The sequence below is a fragment of the Salmo salar genome, chromosome 29 (genome assembly GCF_965601325.2).
Source record: "Salmo salar chromosome 29, fSalSal1, whole genome shotgun sequence".
Lineage (NCBI taxonomy): Eukaryota > Metazoa > Chordata > Actinopteri > Salmoniformes > Salmonidae > Salmo > Salmo salar.
In genome coordinates this window covers 30,144,612-30,164,452 of record NC_138319.1, presented here as the reverse complement: position 1 = coordinate 30,164,452, position 19,841 = coordinate 30,144,612, and the positions used below count along the sequence as shown (strand labels likewise).

Genomic DNA, 19,841 nt, shown 5'->3' with positions numbered 1-19,841 from the left:
GAGTAATTAAAACACTAAATAATCACAACTATTGGTCACTTATGTATTGTTCTAATATGTATACATTATAGAATTGTCAGTTAATGATAATATTAATGAAAAATATTTTTTTTACTGCACTCTAGAGTTGTAGACCTTGATACCTTACAGTGTATTTACATATGTACAGACTCTGTGTGTGTGTGTGTGTGTGTGTGTGTGTGTGTGTGTGTGTGTGTGTGTGTGTGTGTGTGTGTGTGTGTGTGTGTGTGTGTGTGTGTGTGTGTGTGTGTGTGTGTGTGAGAGAGAGAGAGAGGAGAGAATGTGTGTGTATGTTTATTATTTTTTCCTTGTCAGCCACCCTGCACCCTCCTTGTCTGCTATTCTGCTTCATAAAAACTGAGGTCTGGAACTCCCTTCAGGTCACCTCTCTCTCCATTCATTGGCCTTGGTTGCCTGATGACTCACCCTGAATTTTAATCACCACATACATTCAGTTTGGCCGGAGCGGTGTGGATGGGTAGCCAGGGAATGGTCTTGGTACTTAAGAAATACTTTTGCATGACAAACATATTTGCCTGCCACCCTGTACCTACGGTGCCTTCGGAAAGTATTCAGACCCCTTTGACTTTTTCCACATTGTTACATTACAGGCTGATTCTAAAATTGATTAAATCATTTTTTCCCCTCATCTACACACAATACCCTATAATGACAAAGCAAAAACTGGTAAAAAAAATATTGTGCCAATTAAAAAAATATGATAATAATAATGAAATGTCACATTTACATAAGTATTCAGACACTTTACTCAGTACTTTGTTGAAGCACCTTTGGCAGCAATTACAGCATCGAGTCTTCTTTGGTATGACGCTACAAGCTTGGCACAATTGTATGTGGGGAGTTTCTCCCATTCTTCCCTGCAGATCCTCTCAAGCTCTGTCAGGTTGGATGCGGAGTGTCGCTGCACAGCTATTTTCAGGTCTCTCCAGAGATGTTCAAATCGGGTTCAATTCCGGGCTCTGTCTAGGCCACTCAAGGACATTCAAAGATCTATCCTGAAGCCTCTCCTGCGTTGTCTTGGCTGTGTGCTTAGGGCCGTTGTCCTGTTGGAAGGTGAACCTTCGCCCCAGTCTGAGAACCTGCTCCAGAGCACTCAGGACTTCATCAAGGATCTCTGTGCTTTGCTCCATTCATCTTTTCCTCGATCCTGACTAGTCTCCCAGTCCCTGCTGCTGTAAATCATCCCCACAGCTACCTTTTACTGAGGAGCGGCTTCCGTCTGGCCCCTCTACCATAAAGGCCAGATTGATGGAGTGCTGCAGAGATGGTTGCCCTTCTGGAAGGTTCTCCCATCTCCACAGAGGAACTCTAGAGCTCTGTGACCATGGTCCTTCTCCCCCGATTGCTCAGTTTGGCTGGGCTGCCAGCTCTAGGAAGAGTATTGGTGGTTACAAACGTCTTTCATTTAAGAATGATGGAGGCCACTGTGTTCTTGGGGATCTTAAATGCTGCAGAAATTTTTTGGTACCCTTCCCCAGATCTGTGCCTCGACACAATCCTGTCTCGGAGCTCTACGGACCGTTCCTTCGACCTTATGGCTTGGTTTTGCTGACATGCACTCTCAACTGTGGGACCTTATATAAAATGTGTGTGCCTTTCCAAATCATGTCCAATGAATTGAATTTACCACAGGTGGACTCCAATCAAGTTGTAGAAACATCAAGGATAATCAATGGAAACAGGATGCACCTGAGCTCAATTTCAAGTTTCATAGCAACGGGTCTGAATACTTTTGTAAATAAGGATTTTTTTTTTTTATTTGTATTAAATTTGCAACAATTTCTGAAAACATGTTTTTGCTTTGTCATTATGGGGCATTGTGTGTAGATTGCTGACATTAATTTTAAAAAAAATCCATTTTAGAATAAGGCTGTAACATAACAAAATGTGGGAAAAGTCAAGGGATCTGAATAGTTTCCGAAGGCACAGTATGAGGGTTGTTGGGGCCCTGTTTCAGTGCCAGATGACAAAATCTGCACACTCCCAGAGGTTTACAGGTCTGCTGACTTCCTTTTGATCATTCATTTTAAAATCTGAGAAATATCCAATACACCAAACCGTTGCTTTAACTGTGAATGTAATTTTTTGCACACAATCCTCAAATAAAATGTAGCATACATAAAATAAACAATGTATCTACATTGGGTCTAATGTGTGTGTGTGTCTCAGAGTGAGCTACGTTTTTCAACTCAAAAAGAGCACACAGAATTTCCTCAGACTGTACACATTAAGCAATACTGTTTTACAATATTATCAATATCACTTTGATTTCATAGATATTTAGATGAATTATGTAGATATTGATAATGGAAATGTAGGCATACAGTAGATATCTTCAATCCTAAAATAAAATGGAATATTCATCAAATAAATAAGTTATTACAATTTATTTATATTGGGGATAATGTGTGTGTGAGATAGAGACACAGAGAGACAGCGTGTGTGTGCATGTTTTATGTTTCCTTGTCAGCCACCCATCTCTGCTTCGTCAGTCTTGATATGCCCGATGTATGCACTTCTGGGCGAGGCTGCTTGGCCAATCTGAAAGAGAGATGCACAAAGTGACAGGAAGTATACACCTCAACATGTCTGTGTGTACATCTGTTGGTGTGAGTGAGTGAGCGTATGTAATATAATTATGAATTACTTGTATCCATCTGGGAATCCTCAAAAGTTTCTCCCTTCACGGCCAGTGTAGTAGGAACTGGTGCAGCTGGTAAATGAAATACCACAGCAGAGGACTGCTGTGACTGCAGCTGAACTGCTGGGGCTGGCAGATCTAAAAGAGAAAGGCCTAGATTCAATCAGATCAAGAGTTAACGGCCGAAAGCCGACACCCGCATAGCTGAGGTGTAACTGCCTCAGAACTGTCAAATCGGTGAGCAGCTGCTCTTGATCATTGTCACAAAGGTGGCCATCCTACTCGCATTACAAGTTCAGAACGAGAAAGTGTAGGTTATATAGACATATTGACGCTCAAATTCAAAATAATTAAATAAAATAATGAGGATTTCTATCAGACTACTCAAGGTGTAGATTAAATCTCACATTCCAGTGTTCTAACTAAACAGGGCTGCATGAGTTCTGATAATGCGACTCCGTGCAGCCAATGGCAATGTCCGCTTTAGGTATAATGCCAGGAGCCGCTTGTGAATTTGCCAGCTCTAACACAGTTCCACCTCAGACACCGCCAAAACAACCGCTATGTGGACGTCGGCTAAAGCGGATGTGATTGAATAGAGCCCCAAGTGAGGGAGAGGGTGCATGTGTGTATACATGGATGTGATAATCACCTGTCACAGCCGGTGTAGCAGGTGCAGGGGCAGATGAATGCAGCTGTGAGGACTGTGGTTGAGCTAATAGGGGTGTCAGAGTTAAAAAAGAAAGGTACAATTTTCTTAAGTGAAAATAATTATACAACAAAACCGAGTGAGTGAGTGAGTGAGTGAGTGAGTGAGTGAGTGAGTGAGTGAGTGAGTGAGTGAGTGAGTGAGTGAGTGAGTATATGTGTGTGATAATTACCTGGACCACATCACATGGCTTCAGGTCTCCAAGCCTCTGGAAGTTCCAGCATGCCACTCCAGGCCACGAACAGCTTGGTGGAAACATGGTTACCTGTCACCCACCCAGCAGGTTGGCAGATCTTAAAGCTGGGCACAATGTTATTTTAATGACAAAACCTTGACTACACACTAACCTAAACGAAGTGTGTGTGTAGGAACCACGAAGCTGACTTCATTTTCTCTACTGCTCATTGTACTTCCCCTCGCAATCTGTGGTGTGTGTGATCTGTTTTATTGTGACTCAAGCCTGAGTCAACCTTACCACATCCTTGTCGTAGGACATTCAGTGATTAGCTTTGGGGGGAAAAAAACTATGTACAGTAAAAATTATATCAAAAATTCTGATCTGGATTGACAAGTACACTAAATCATGTGAAGTTACAAAACCTCTAGGGCTTAGTCTACACAAATTAAATAAAGGATGCAGGACTTGAGCCCTAGGCCCATGCCTCAGGACTACCTGGCCTGATGACTCCTGGCTGTCCCTGTCTCCAGTCCACCTGGTCGTGCTGCTGATCCAGTCTCTGCTGATATGGAACCCTGACCTGTTTAGGACTCATCGGAAGTGCTACCTTGTCCCAGACCTGCTGTTTGATCCTGTCGCTCTCTACCGGACCTACTGTTTGATCCTGTCTCTCTCTACCGGACTTACTGTCTCAACCTCTAAATGTTCAGCTATGAAAAACCAACTGGCATTTACTCCTGAAGTACTGAACCATTTCACCCTCTATAACCACTGTGATTATTATTTGACCCTGCTGGTCATCTATGAACGTTTAAATTCCTTGAAGAACGATCTAGCCAAAATGGCTGTACTCTTTTATAATTTCCACCAGCACAGCCAGAAGAAGACTGGCCACCCCTCAGAGCCTGGCTCCTCTCTAGGTTTCTGCCTTTCTAGAGAGTTTTTCCTTCCTGCTTCTACACCTGCATTGCTTGCTCTTTGGGGTTATAGGCTGGGTATCTGTATAAGCACTTTGTGACAACTGCTGATGTAAAAGGGCTTTATAAAATACATTTAATTGATTGCTTGTATATGCTTCTATTCATTAACTCTACATCTCTACCTTATTAAGCCAACACTTTTTCCTGGTCTTTCCTGGTATGGACTGGGGGCTTCAGGTTTGGGATTGGACGGCCTAGAGAATAGGAATATTAACTATTAGTGTCCACATTTATGAAATTCAATTTTGGGTTAGCTGTTTATCTCATCTGATTGAAAATTGCTGATGATATACTGTATATGTCCATTTTCTTTCTACAAATCTGCCACTGAACCATAGAATTCTATCTAGTGAGTGTACACAACCGTTAGCTTATTTTACCAGGTCAAAAATAACAGATTTTCTTCAAGGGAGACCTGGCAAAGAGGGCAGAGTTCTCAAGTAAAATGCATATTTCATAGCAGCAGCTATGGTATGGATAAAGACAATGTGACAACACCACAGCTGCATGAATGTGTGATCTCTATAATATTAGCTAATTTAACCATTTCCAGACCCAACGAATACCAGAACAGTAGGAAGACTACTGTTGCTGTTTTGTACCCTACTGTACCCCACCCCGTCAACCAACTAGTATCTAGTGACAAGGCTACGTTGTTATCGTTTAGTAATGTTGTACTGTAGCCTACTGTACCCCATAATCGACCTTCTGCCAACTAGTAATGACAAAGCTATAGTGTTGTCATTCAGTAATACTATAACAGTATTGTAGCCTGCTGTGCACCACATTAACCAGCTACTTTACTTATCTAGCTAATGTTAGCTACAAAGATGGAGGCATCCACATAGGAGATTAGCTGGCGTTGTTAGCATTAGCTAGCTAGCATGTTAGCTATCAAACTATGTTAAGCTATGCTTATTTAGTAAGATAAGGCCAATCAAACTGAAATAATTAACAGGCTGAATGTACATATATGTGACTCACTAGATACAACTTTAACTTGCTAGCTCAGTGACTGCTGCTGGGCGAATAAATATGCACCTCTTCCTGTTTACAGTTCAATGTGCAAAATCAGACGAGCGCCACAAAACCAACCAGTGGCCAGACGTATATTACACCCGGGTTGGTTTAGAATCCCTGCCGCATCGCGCCAACCACGCCAAAGGTTACAAGTTTGAATCTAGCGACAGAAAGTTGTTTTTGAGGTTTTTGTTTTCAGCCTACCCCAAACCTTAACCATTCGGAGTTAATGCCTAAACATAACCTTAAACACATAGAAATTTGACATTTGGAACAATTTAGAAAATTGATGTTTGACAAACATGGATGAGCGTCTAATTCTCACGTGAGACAATGACAGCTGGAAGCACACGCATGCGTGTGCACACACACACACGCAGAGAGACACGCACACACACCTCCCTCTCCTATTATCGTAATAATTTGCTGTGAGGGTGTTTAATTTGCATCTCCAAAATTATTTTACCTGGTCCCCAAATCAATCCCTTTACTCCCTCCCTCTTCTCAGATGAATGAGTTTACAAGGAGCCTGAGTTTTTGCTCAAGCAATATTACCACCCACATACCCCATTCTCTCCCTCCCTCTCTCTCTCTCTCTTTCCCTCCTCTCTTCCCTCCCCCTCTCTCACCCCCCCCCCCCCCCCTCTTTGTTGTTTGTCATTATGCCAAAGACATCTTGTCATTTGCTGCTTCATACCTCAACACCTCCAATTAATCTAACTCCTATGAGTCACACACAAACACAGACACACTTAATCAAGCTCGTTTGTCACCGCAGTACTGATGTAATGAACTGACTGACAGACTGAACGTATGGGGTTTAACACAAAGGTGAACACAACCTTGTCAAGGACCCGTATATTAACATTTGTAACTAAAGTGTTTTGAAGACTTGACTGGGTGCATGTGTGTTGCATCATGACATGCCAGTACCACGGTAATATCACGGTACCAAAACGTCATTCATACCAACATTAGAAAACTGTACAGTCGTGGCCAAAAGTTTTTAGAATGACACAAATATTAATTTTCACAAAGTCTGCTGCCTCAGTTTGTATGATGGCAATTTGCATATACTCCAGAATGTTATGAAGAGTGATCAGATGAACTGCAATTAATTGCAAAGTCCCTCTTTGCCATGCAAATTAACTGAATCCCCCAAAAACATTTCCACTGCATTTCAGCCCTGCCACAAAAGGACCAGCTGACATGTCAGTGATTCTCTCGTTATCACAGGTGTGAGTGTTGACGAGGACAAGGCTGGAGATCACTGTCATGCTGATTGAGTTCGAATAACAGACTGGAAGCTTCAAAAGGAGGGTGGTGCTTGGAATCATTGTTCTTCCTCTGTCAACCATGGTTACCTGCAAGGAAACACGTTCCGTCATCATTGCTTTGCACAAAAAGGGCAAGGATATTGCTGCCAGTAAGATCGCACCTAAATCAACCATTTATCGGATCATCAAGAACTTCAAGGAGAGTGGTTCAATTGTTGTGAAGAAGGCTTCATGGCGCCCAAGAAAGTCCCAGCAAGCACCAGGACGTCTCCTAAAGTGAGGCGAAGACTTTTGAAGGGTGGCCTGGTGTTAAGAAGGGCAGCAAAGAAGCCACTTCTCTCCAGGAAAACATCAGGGACAGACTGATATTCTGCAAAAGGTACAGGGATTGGACTGCTGAGGACTGGGGTAAAGTCATTTTCTCTGATGAATCTCCTTTCTGATTGTTTGGGAAAAAAGCTTGTCCGGAGAAGACAAGGTGAGCGCTACCATCAGTCCTGTGTTATGCCAACAGTAAAGCATCCTGAGACCATTCATGTGTGGGGTTGCTTCTCAGCCAAGGGAGTGGGCTCACTCACAATTTTGCCTAAGAACACAGCCATGAATAAAGAATGGTACCAACACATCCTCCAAAAGCAACTTCTCCCAACCATCCAGGAACAGTTTGGTGACGAACAATGCCTTTTCCAGCATGATGGAGCACCTTGCCATAAGGCAAAAGTGATAACTAAGTGGCTCGGGGAACAAAACATCGATATTTTGGGTCCATGGCCAGGAAAATCCCCAGACCTTAATCCCAATGACAACTTGTGGTCAATCCTCAAGAGGCGGGTGGACAAACAAAAACCTACAAATTCTGACAAACTCCAAGCCTTGATTATGCAAGAATGGGCTGCCATCAGTCAGGATGTGGCCCAGAAATTAATTGACAGCATGCCAGGGCGGATTGCAGAGGTCTTGAAAAAGAAGGGTCAACACTGCAAATATTGACTCTTTGCATCAACATCATGTAATTGTCAATAAAAGCCTTTGACACTTATGAAATGCTTGTAACTATACTTCAGTATTCCATTGTAACATCTGACAAAAATATCTAAAGACACTGAAGCAGCAGACTTTGTGAAAATTAATAATTCTGTCATTCTCAAAACTTTTGTCCACGACTATAGTACCGTTTCATATGATACTACAGAGTTTTTCAGCCCTACCGATCTAAAGAACCTGCTGGATCCTGTTATAAAATATTATAAAGTCCGTTTTGTTTACAAATTCACTTGAATTTAAGCAACAGCCACTAGTCTCTTGTATGCCCTGGTCCAATAATATTCACTTCACTTTCATGCGCATTTCATGTGTGTCAGCTGTAATCAGCCAGCCGCTTCCCCGACCAGCCCGCCCCTGACTCACATGCTTTTCTCTGTCCACTCTTCATGCGCTTCTATTCCTCCATCAGTTTAAAAAATATATATTTTAGCCGTGATGGCGAGCGGAGATGCAGACCCAGCCCCTGATAAGTTTTCTGTTGTCAGAGTTGTACATTTGTTACATTGGATTAGCGAGCAATATTGATAGCCTACATTGTATAATTTCATTGCCTGTTATAACCAAGAGCACAGACCAGTCTGAACAGACTTTGAAAGTTCACTGTCATGCAGCCTCTGGGTGTCAGAGGTAAAATGCCAGCACCACTTTGCAACAGGCATGCTTGCAGATTTACAGCAAAGAAAACGTCTTGTCTCTAGCCTAAACGGGTAAAAACATATGACCCATATTACCGGAGATGACTTGTTTTCTTTCTAACGGGATTTGCACACATTTTATATAATTTCACATATGTCACAGACGTTTTAATCTAATCCGGGTCGCAAATTATTGGTTTGATAACAATAACAAACAACATTGTTCAGTCATGTTACCTAGCTAGCAAACAACCTGGTAACTTGACAATAGGTTTAGGCACATCTGATTGGCCCAGGAATAAAGGAAAAAGGTCTGCTACTCATGAGATGTGGTTCAAAAGGTAGGATTCATATAGGCCTAATGTCAGCCTGAACTATTTCAAAAATCTATGTATTTCTGGTGCGTCTTAAATTCTGTTTGTTGCCTAACGTTTTAAAAGTTGGGAGAAGTGTGTTTGTTTGTGGGAGAGAGAGTAGTGTGTGTTTATGAGAGTGAGGGAGACAGAGTGTGTGTCTCTGTTAACTGAAGAGTAAACAAGGTTTAATGCAGTGTTTTCCCCTTACTGACACATTGACATTCAGATCATTATGCATGTATATTCCTTACATCCATTCCTTCAGCCAAATTACAGGTAGGCATTTGCAAATGTGAACAAATCAGCCATTCTATGCAGTATTCTATTAATAAACACTGAACAGTGTGTTGTTATTCAATGTGTTGTATTGAGTAGAAGTGTGAATTTCAGTGGCAGGTTTTTGGAGAACGTTTTAGAAAACAGGAACAAGCTCCCTGGGGACGGCACGTAACTACTTGGTATCGTGATACTTGGCCTGGTATTGTATGTAAAATGTTAGTTTGTGAAAACACTAGTGTGTACGTATAGTTACCGGCCGTAGCAGGTAGGCCAGACTGCATCCCTGTAGAAACACCAGAGGTAGTTGTGTCATGTTGAGGGCGTGGTACAGTCTCTACTGAAGCCATGGCCTGGTCAAACCTTTCTGCCAGCCAGACCACCAAGGGTCACTATAGTATCCGCTTGGAGGGAGAGAGAGAAAGAATAATTATCATCTGAAGGTCTTACCCTGGGGCATCGGGGTCTTCTTCGGACCATGGGAAAGAGTCCCCCATACTGACCCCCCAACACTACCTCCAGCAGCATTTGGTCTCCAACTCAACTTAAGACCACTTTTGAAGTCTGAAAATATCCTACAAACTGTGATTGCCATTTTAAGTCAGGAAAGAGAAAAGTGTAGTCTTTAGACGGAAAGGTTGACATATTTTCAGCTTTTCAAACACCTGGAGAGACATCGAAATAACTATAATTTAACCAAATCCCTCCCTCTCTCTCTCCCCCTCTCTGACCTCACACTTCTATCTGTCCACCTGCTCTCCCTTACTCTCTACCTCTATTTTTCCAGTCTCTCGGGTAAATACATTTGATTTCAATCACTTTTTCACAGCATCCCATCTGATTTAAACAAAACATTCCATACATGTTTGCCTCACAAGTCCTCAACTGGCAGCTTCATTAAATAGTACCGGCAAAACACCAGTCTCAACGTCAACAGTGAAGAGGCAACTCCGAGATGCTGGCCTTCTAGGCAGAGTGGCAAAGAGAAAGCCATCTCAGACTGGCCAATAAAAAGAAAAGTTTAAGATGGGCAAAAGAACAGACACTGGACAGAGGAACTGTGCCTAGAAGGCCAGCATCCCGGAGTCGCCTCTTCACTGTTGACGTTGAGACTGGTGTTTTGCCGGTACTATTTAATGAAGCTGCCAGTTGAGGACTTATGAGGCATCTGTTTCTCAAACTAGACACTCTAATGTACTTGTCCTCTTGCTCAGTTATGCAGTTAGGACCTCCCACTCCTCTTTCTATTCTGGTTAGAGCCAGTTAGCGCTGTTCTGTGAAGGGAGTAGTACACAGCGTTGTACGAGATCTTCAGTTTCTTGGCAATTTCACGCATGGAATAGCCTTCATTTCTCAGAACAAAAATAGACTGACGAGTTTCAGAAGAAAGTTCTTTGTTTCTGGGCATTTTGAGCCTGTAATCAAACCCACAAATGCTGATGCTCCAGAAACTCAACTAGTCTAAAGAAGGTCAGTTTAATTGCTTCTTTAAATCAGCACAACAGTTTTCAGCTGTGCTAACATAATTGCAAACCTTCTAATGATCAATTAGCCTTTTAAAATGATAAACCTGGATTAGCTAACACAACGTGCCATTGGAACACAGGAGTGATGGTTACTGATAATGGGCCTCTGTACGCCTATGTAGATATTACATTAAAAATCAGCCATTGCCAGCTACAATAGTCATTTACAACATTGTCTACACTTTATTTCTGATCAATTTTATTTGAATGGACAAAAAAATAGCTTTTCTTTCAAAAACCAGGACATTTCTAACTGACCCCAAACTTTTGAACAGTACTGTATATTTTTTCCATATTCACATACATTGTAGCTTAGACCCTATTACACATCTGAAGTTTTTGTGTTGTGCCCACAGTTGGTTGATACACAACATGCTCTTGGTGTGTGTCATTTTAATCATATAAATAATAGAAGGTACATATCCCTTCAGACCACTGTAATTAGCGGGTACACCATTGAAATGTTAATTTAATTGAAATTTTATGTTCTAATTACTACCATAAAGATGGCCACCCACCATCGAATATCAACTTAAATGGTCATGTCTTTTCTATTATCTATATTTCAATAGGTTTCCTATGGAGGTTTGACATTATAATAAATAAAAAAAATACCATTCAAGTCAACATTCTCTGATGTCAGGACAGGCAACCATCTTTCTGATACCATTTGAAAGTTGCAATTTAAATGCTATTCCCATTTTAGTACATTTATCAGCCAAAACATGACACCCATCCTGTAGGCCTGATCACCAACAACGACGAGACAGCATATAGGGAGGAGGTCAGAGACCTGGCCGTGTGGTGCCAGGACAAATCAAATCAAAGTTTATTTGTCACGTGCGCCGAATACAACAGGTTTAGACCTTACCGTGAAATGCTTACTTACAGGCTCTAACCAATAGTGCAAAAAAGGTGTTAGGTGAACAACAGGTAAGTCAAGAAATAATACAACAGTAAAAAGACAGGCTATATACAGTAGTGAGGCTATAATAGTAGTGAGGCTACATACAGACACCGGTTAGTCAGGCTGATTGAGGTAGTATGTACATGTAGATATGGTTAAAGTGACTATGCATATATGATGAACAGAGACAACAACCTCTCCCTCAATGTGATCAAGACAAAGGAGTTGATCATGGACTACAGGAAAAGGAGGACCGAGTACGCCCCCATTCTCATCGACGGGGCTGTAGTGGAGCAGGTTGGGAGCTTCAAGTTCCTTGGTGTTCACATCACCAACAAACTAACATGGTCCAAGCACACCAAGACAGTTGAAGAGGGCATGACAAAACCTATTCCACCCCTGGAGACTGAAAAGATTTGGCAATGGTCCTCAGATACTCAAAAGGTTCTACAGCTGCACCATCAAGAGTATACTGACTGGTTGCATCACTGCCTGGTATGGCAACTGCTCGGCCTCCGACCGCAAGGCACTACAGAGGGTAGTGTGTACGGCCCAGTACATCACTGGGGCCAAGCTTCCTGCTACCCAGGTCCTCTATACCAGGCTGTGTCAGAGGAAGGCACTAAAAATTGTCAAAGACTCCAGCCACCCCAGTCATAGACTGTTCTCTCTGTTACCGCACGGCAAGCGGTACCTGAGCCCCAAGTCTAGGTCCAAGAGGCTTCTAAACAGCTTCTACCCCCAAGCCATAAGACTCCTGAACATCTAATCGAATGGCTACCCAGACTATTTGCATTGTCCCCCCTCCCCTCTTTTACGCTGCTGCTATTCTCTGTTATCTTCTATGCATAAGTCACTTTAATAACTACCTACATGTATATACATGTTACCTCAACTAACCGGTGCCCCCGCTCATTGACTCTGTATCGGTACCCCCTGTATATAGCCTCGCTATTGTTATTTTGCTCTTAATTATTTGTTCCTTTATTTCTTTCTTATATTTCTTTCTATTTCTTTTTTAGGTATTTTTCTTAAAGCTGCATTGTTGGTTAAGGGCTTGTAAGTATTCATGTCGCTGTAAGCTCTACACCTGTTATATTCAGCATGTTACCAATAACATTTGATTGATTTTGTTGTTTCTCAACCAATGGAAGTCACAACACAGAAACTTCAGATGATGTAAAATAGTCTACGCTACAACATATGTGAATAGGGAAAAATATGTGTTCACACGTTTTTTGAAAATTGACATTAAATGTACCAAAAATGACTACGTTTTTTTAGAAATTATAAAATAGTTTGCCAACCCTGTTTGTAAGATTTTAAATGATATCAACCTTTTATCTTTTAAAGTGATGAAGACATGGATGTCTCATGGTATGGTGGGGTAAAATGGGTCAACTTTCAGCACCTTTATCTCTTTAATGTTCTGGCATTCAGTTCCCTAAAAGTCACATTCTGAGAATTTCTACAATGGGCAAATATGTATGGAAGGTAAGTGATTCAATTCAAATGGATTTACCCTCTCTTCAATATAGCACTCCCGCTCTGCCTCTCGCCATCCCTCTCGTTCACTAGCTCTTCTCCCTGAGAGTGATCTGAAGGACACAATGCAGCAGAGAGAATCCACGGTGTGCAACCGTTTTACATATATTATATACACACATATATGCTGTTCTAGTTCATGTTCTCCATGGAACTGTAAACCATAGGGGGGCAGGTAGCCTAGCGGTTAAGAGCTTTTGGGCCCGAGCCGACTAGGTGAAAAATATGTCGATGTGCCCTTGAGCAAGGCACTTAACCATTATTGCTCCTGTAAGTGGCTCTGGATAAGAGCGTCTGTTAAATGATTCAAATGTAAAAATGTAAATGAGCACAAACACTACCATACTGGCTGACACTCCACGGCACCTTGACCCTGGTTACGGCACCTTGACCCTGGTTACGGTATGATAATGACTTAGAGACAGGGATCGTCTTTATTTACATCTTTCGCCTATGCCTTTGGCCACAAATAAACACATTTAGAACTGTGACTATTGAGGTAAAAATCCACATCTGTCAAACAACCACACACAGAGGACAGCTTTAGAAAAATAATTTTCTCTTATAAAGCTGCTCGCACACCAAACTGCTTCAGAAAATAATTTATCTGAATGACAGTGTTCTGTAAACAAGCGTTGCTGAGCTACGGTCCTTGGAGACAGAGAAAGATTATAAAACAGAAAGAAAGTATTATGTTAAATCTTTGTTGCAACTTCAGCGCCTTTAACCACAGCCTAGAATAAGACAAACAAACAGGTACCAGCACAGACAGACTCAAATGGAAACAGGACAAACCAATGGCCTATATTATACAACTTATGTAACCTCCGAAGAAGTACTAGCCTGATCCCAGATCTTCATGTGCTTTAGCCAACCGCTCTGACTGCTGTTGTCATGGTTGATGTACAGGTCTGGGACCAGGCTACTGAAGTACATTATGTAGCACTACCTACTTTAAATCAAATCAAATCAAATGTATTTATATAGCCCTTCGTACATCACCTGATATCTCAAAGTGCTGTACAGAAACCCAGCCTAAAACCCCAAACAGCAAGCAATGCATGTGAAAGAAGCACGGTGGCTAGGAAAAACTCCCTAGGAAAAACTCCCTAGAAAGGCCAAAAACCTAGGAAGAAACCTAGAGAGGAACCAGCCAGTCCTCTTCTGGCTGTGCCGGGTGGATATTATAACAGAACATGGTCAAGATGTTAAAATGTTCATAAATGACCAGCATGGTCAAATAATAATAATCATAGTAGTTGTCGAGGGTGCAACAAGCACGTCCGGTGAACAGGTCAGGGTTCCATAGCCGCAGGCAGAACAGTTGAAACTGAAGCAGCAGCACGGCCAGGTGGACTGGGAACAGCAAGGAGTCATCATGCCAGGTAGTCCTGAGGCATGGTCCTAGGGCTCAGGTCCTCCGAGAGAAAGAAAGAAAGAGAGAAAGAGAGAATTAGAGAGAGCATATTTAAATTCACACAGGACACCGGATAAGACTAAGAAATACTCCAGATGTAAAAGACTGAACCTAGCCCCCCGACACATAAACTACTGCAGCATAAATACTGGAGGCTGAGACAGGAGGGATCAGAAGACACTGTGGCCCCATCCGATGATACCCCCGGACAGGGCCAAACAAGCAGGATATAACCCCACCCACTTTGCCAAAGCACAGCCCCCACACCACTAGAGGGATGTCTCCAACCACCAACTTACCGTCCTAAGACAAGGCCGAGTATAGCCCACAAAGATCTCCGCCACGGCACAACCCAAGGGGGGGGGGGGGGGGGGGGGGGGCGCCAACCCAGACAGGAAGACCACGTCAGTGACTCAACCCACTCAAGTGACGCACCCCTCCTAGGGACGGCATGGAAGAACACCAGTAAGCCAGTGACTCAGCCCCTGTAATAGGGTTAGAGGCAGAGAATCCCAGTGGAGAGAGGGGAACCGGCAAGGCAGAGACAGCAAGGGCGGTTCGTTGCTCCAGCCTTTCCGTTCACCTTCATACCCCTGGGCCAGACTATACTTAATCATAGGACCTACTGAAGAGATAAGTCTTCAGTAAAGACTTAAAGGTTGAGACTGAGTCTGCGTCTCTCACATGGGTAGGCAGACCATTCCATAAAAATGGAGCTCTATAAGAGAAAGCCCTACCTCCAGCCGTTTGCTTAGACATTCTAGGGACAATTAGGAGGCCTGCGTCTTGTGACCGTAGCGTACGTGTAGGTATGTACGGCAGGACCAAATCGGAAAGATAGGTAGGAGCAAGCCCATGTAATGCTTTGTAGGTTAGCAGTAAAACCTTGAAATCAGCCCTTGCCTTAACAGGAAGCCAGTGTAGGGAGGCTAGCACTACAAATCTACAGACAGCGCTCTGTCTCTCACTATTGAGCGATTATACAAATAATCAGGGGTGCAATTTTCACTGGGGACGGGGGGGACATGACCTCCTCACATTCTGAATTTGCATATCTGCCCCCCCCCCCCCCCCCCCAAAGTTTTATCATTGCACTGTGATACACAATGCGGCTTTAGGACCATGCTGACTCCTCAGAGCGGTCAGGTAGGCTGTTCTCCGGTTTCAGCTGGCAGAATTTAGGACCACTCAGACACCACAGAGCGTGCAGACAGGCTGTGTGAAGGCAAAGTATCTGAAAGGCTGGCATATAGGACCAGGACTGAGGCATCTAGTGTCTGTATTGAGATTTTTCTCAGATTTGTTAAAGCGAGCAATGCAGAAACTGGCTACTACTTTTCACATTGACACGGTATAAACATGTGTCCCAGCAGGGTCAGACAGCCAGGGAAGACCAGTCTACGGAGCTCAGCTTTATTTAGCAGTATATTATAAGAATCAGTGAATTGATACAAAGTTCCATCTTGAGTTGATGGGTAGGATACAGTCTGGGATCTGGGAATAATGGTCATTTCAATTATTGAACAATTGATTCTATCCATGGATAATATAATGTATAAATGTACACCAAGGTAATTCTTTGTCATGAGCAGGATCAGATGGGAAGCAAGTCTGTGACAGAGCAGAAGTGATATTTTGCTGATGCAACACTATTCTCTCTGTGCAGCAAACACTGGACAAGCCAGAAGCTTCAAAGACTGGAACTATTTTAAGACAGACTGACAAACCTCTACAGTTGATTTCCAAACTGTATCAAGGGTTGATGGAGGCTTTTCCTGATAAACCAAAATGTGAGGAAGAACTGGGAGACACTATTGATGATGATGAATGGATACAGATATGTTAGAATGCCCAGTCATGTTCATATCATCTCAGACATAAACTAATGCAGTTTAAGACCATTCATAGAACGTACTATAAGCCAGTGAAACTGAATATCATGCACTCAGAAATGTCATTCTTATGCTGGAGGTGTAAAACACAAAAGGGGACATATTTGCATATGTTATGCTGTTGTGAAGGCTAATACATTCTGACAAAGAGTATGTTATTTTATCTCAGCATATCTACAGATTCTCCCTGTCTTTGGTTGCTTGGAAATGTTGATACTGGAGACTGTTATCAGAAGAAACGGTGTAACCTAGCATTTATAGCAGCTAAGAAATGTTGATACTGAAGACTATTATCAGAAGAAACTGTGTAACCTAGCATTTATAGCAGCTAAGAAATGGAGTGCCATTAATTGGAAGGTTGGCCATCCTCCCACAATGTCAAGTTATGTATCACTAGATTTGATTTATTACCAGATTTAAGGGTAACCTGGGTAACTTTCATAAGGTCTGGATGCCTTATACGGAATACTGTATGACAAAAGGAGTCTATATTGAAAACATGCCCACGTCAAGGGAGATACCTATTTAGGCAATCCCACGCTGCTGGGCTGCTCAGTCCTGGCCCTGGTGGTCTGCTGTACTGTTGTCATTCTGGCCTTGACCTAACACACCTGAAACCAATAATGAATGTTTCACTAAGATCCTAAAGCTGAGTGGGGTGTGTTGGGTTGGGGCGCTGCAGGGCCGTGGACCCCTAGGGGCAGGACAGGGTGACCCAGCTATATTGTGCAAGTAAAAAGAGCTCTACAATACTATTAGTCCTATGATGTGAATTACACTGAACAAAAATATAGTTCAGTCTTATCAATCACTTAAACATATTTAATAATGATCTCTTACCTAGCTTGATGACTGTGGGCTAAGTAGAGACGGCTAGAAGGGCCATATTAGATTGTGTAGAAATGCAGGAAATTAAGATTGCCCAAAAAACGGGAGGACCTCCAGATCACCCGTCAAGTTATGTCCCCTCCCACCGCTAAAACCAAAGTTGAGCCCCCTGCAAATAATAATGCTCTGTCTGATATTCTGGAATTGAGAATGTTATGCGATAATGTAATAATGTAATAGTGTGACAATGTAATGACGTGACATTGTGATAATGTGCTAATGTGATAATGTGATAATGTGCTCATTTGATAATGTGCTAATGTGCTAATGTGCTAATGTTATAATGTGATAATATGATGTAATAATTTCGTGATGACTGTCAGAGGGATGAATCTTATGATGATCATTAGTCTAATTCCCATAAATCTGTCTGTCTGGAAACCTGCCAGATATGGACTGTTACAGTACATTGTGGTTGCTCACTATACTGTCTACTTCATCGTAGTCAAGCTCAATCTTTCAACACTGCTACAGATGATTTGTATACCTTCGGAACAGGGAGGTTAGATAATACTCAAGAGAAGAACAAACAGAAGGTTAAAAGGGATGTTTTGGCACAAAGCTCAGAGTTCGAGGATAGATGGACTGATTCTGTCTCAGTGATTAACTAGACAGACTGTTTGAGGACACTGGTTCGCTGGCTGAGTGACAGTTCATCAGGGACCCCTGTCTGTGTGTGTGTGTGTGTGTGTGGTGTGTGTGTGTGCGTGTGTGTGTGTGTGCACGTCTCTCAACTGTCAGAGAGAATGTGTGTTTGTCCGAGTGTTATTCTCCCCAAATCCCTCACTGCACATACGGACCTTTCACTCTTAACCACCATCACACACACAGAGAAACAGAAAGGTGTAAATAACCTGACAGAGAGGAAGGAGAGGGGGAGGACATGGGAGGGAGAAGAGGATTACCTGAAGCGGTTGTCTTCTGATCTCCTCCACCATGATGACCAGACATTTAGTGAAGTCAGTCAGCGGCTGATCTGCTGTCTCAATCAACTGACACTTCTAGAGAGGGGGGGGGGGGGGGGGGGACAGACAAACAGAGAGATACAGAGGCAGGCAAAAATAGCAAAACTCCCTCCTCTTTATTCTGTGAATAATGTACGTCTCTGAGCGCTCTCAAACACACACTATGTTCCAGTGAATGCCCTTAAAAGGTAGTTCATTCCAGGTGAGGTAGGCTCCATCTTATGCCCCCTTCATCCCCTGAAGAACCCCTTTCCCTCCCTGCTCGCTCTTTCATTTATGTAGAGTTATGCACATCTCCTGAAACACCTCAAAGCCCCTAGATGTCTTACACAATTCTCAAAGATGAACATTACCATAGCTTGTGATTCTCTCTGATTAGAATAAATATGACCCTATTCTCTCTAGCATCACCATAACATTATGCAGAGAGATACCTGGAATGTGTTTTCGTTGGTTTTTCTGATAGTTTCTCTACTTAGTGATTGTCCAGATGTCCAGGTCTAAATCCGTCTCTGATTAGAAGGAAAAGATGACTGTGGGTCTTATCACCCAGAGCGATGTACCTCTAATATCATTACCATAATGCAGAGAATAACGGCTGATCAGTGTTAAACTGGTTCATTCTACTGGAGGACAGAGAACACTGCTATTAACTGGTACATTCTCCTGGAGGACAGAACACTCCTATTAACTGGTTCATTCTACTGGAGGACAGAACACTGATATTAACTGGTTCATTCTACTGGAGGACAGAACACTGATATTAACTGGTTTATTCTACTGGAGGACAGAGAACACTGATATTAACTGGTTCATTCTCCTGGAGGACAGAACACTGCTATTAACTGGTTCATTCTACTGGAGGACAGAACACTGATATTAACTGGTTCATTCTCCTGGAGGACAGAGAACACTGATATTAACTGGTTCATTCTCCTGGAGGACAGAACACTGCTATTAACTGGTTCATTCTACTGGAGGACAGAACACTGATATTAACTGGTTCATTCTACTGGAGGACAGAACACTGATATTAACTGGTTCATTCTACTGGAGGACAGAACACTGATATTAACTGGTTCATTCTACTGGAGGACAGAGAACACTGATATTAACTGGTTCATTCTCCTGGAGGACAGAACACTCCTATTAACTGGATCATTCTACTGAAGGACAGAACACTGATATTAACTGGTTCATTCTACTGGAGGACAGAGAACACTGATATTAACTGGTTCATTCTCCTGGAGGACAGAACACTGATATTAACTGGTTCATTCTACTGGAGGACAGAACACTGATATTAACTGGTTCATTCTACTGGAGGACAGAGAACACTGATATTAACTGGTTCATTCTCCTGGAGGACAGAACACTGATATTAACTGGTTCATTCTACTGGAGGACAGAACACTGATATTAACTGGTTCATTCTACTGGAGGACAGAGAACACTGATATTAACTGGTTCATTCTAATGGAGGACAGAACACTCCTATTAACTGGATCATTCTACTGAAGGACAGAACACTGATATTAACTGG

The 19,841-nt window shown here is 42.5% G+C and overlaps 1 pseudogene; it reads right to left on the bottom strand.

Moving 5' to 3' along the window:
* The window catches only part of LOC106590551 (thiamine pyrophosphokinase 1-like), a 33,263-nt pseudogene extending 14,609 nt beyond the window's left edge, over positions 1-18,654 (bottom strand).
* Positions 18,655-19,841: the final 1,187 nt, after the last annotated feature.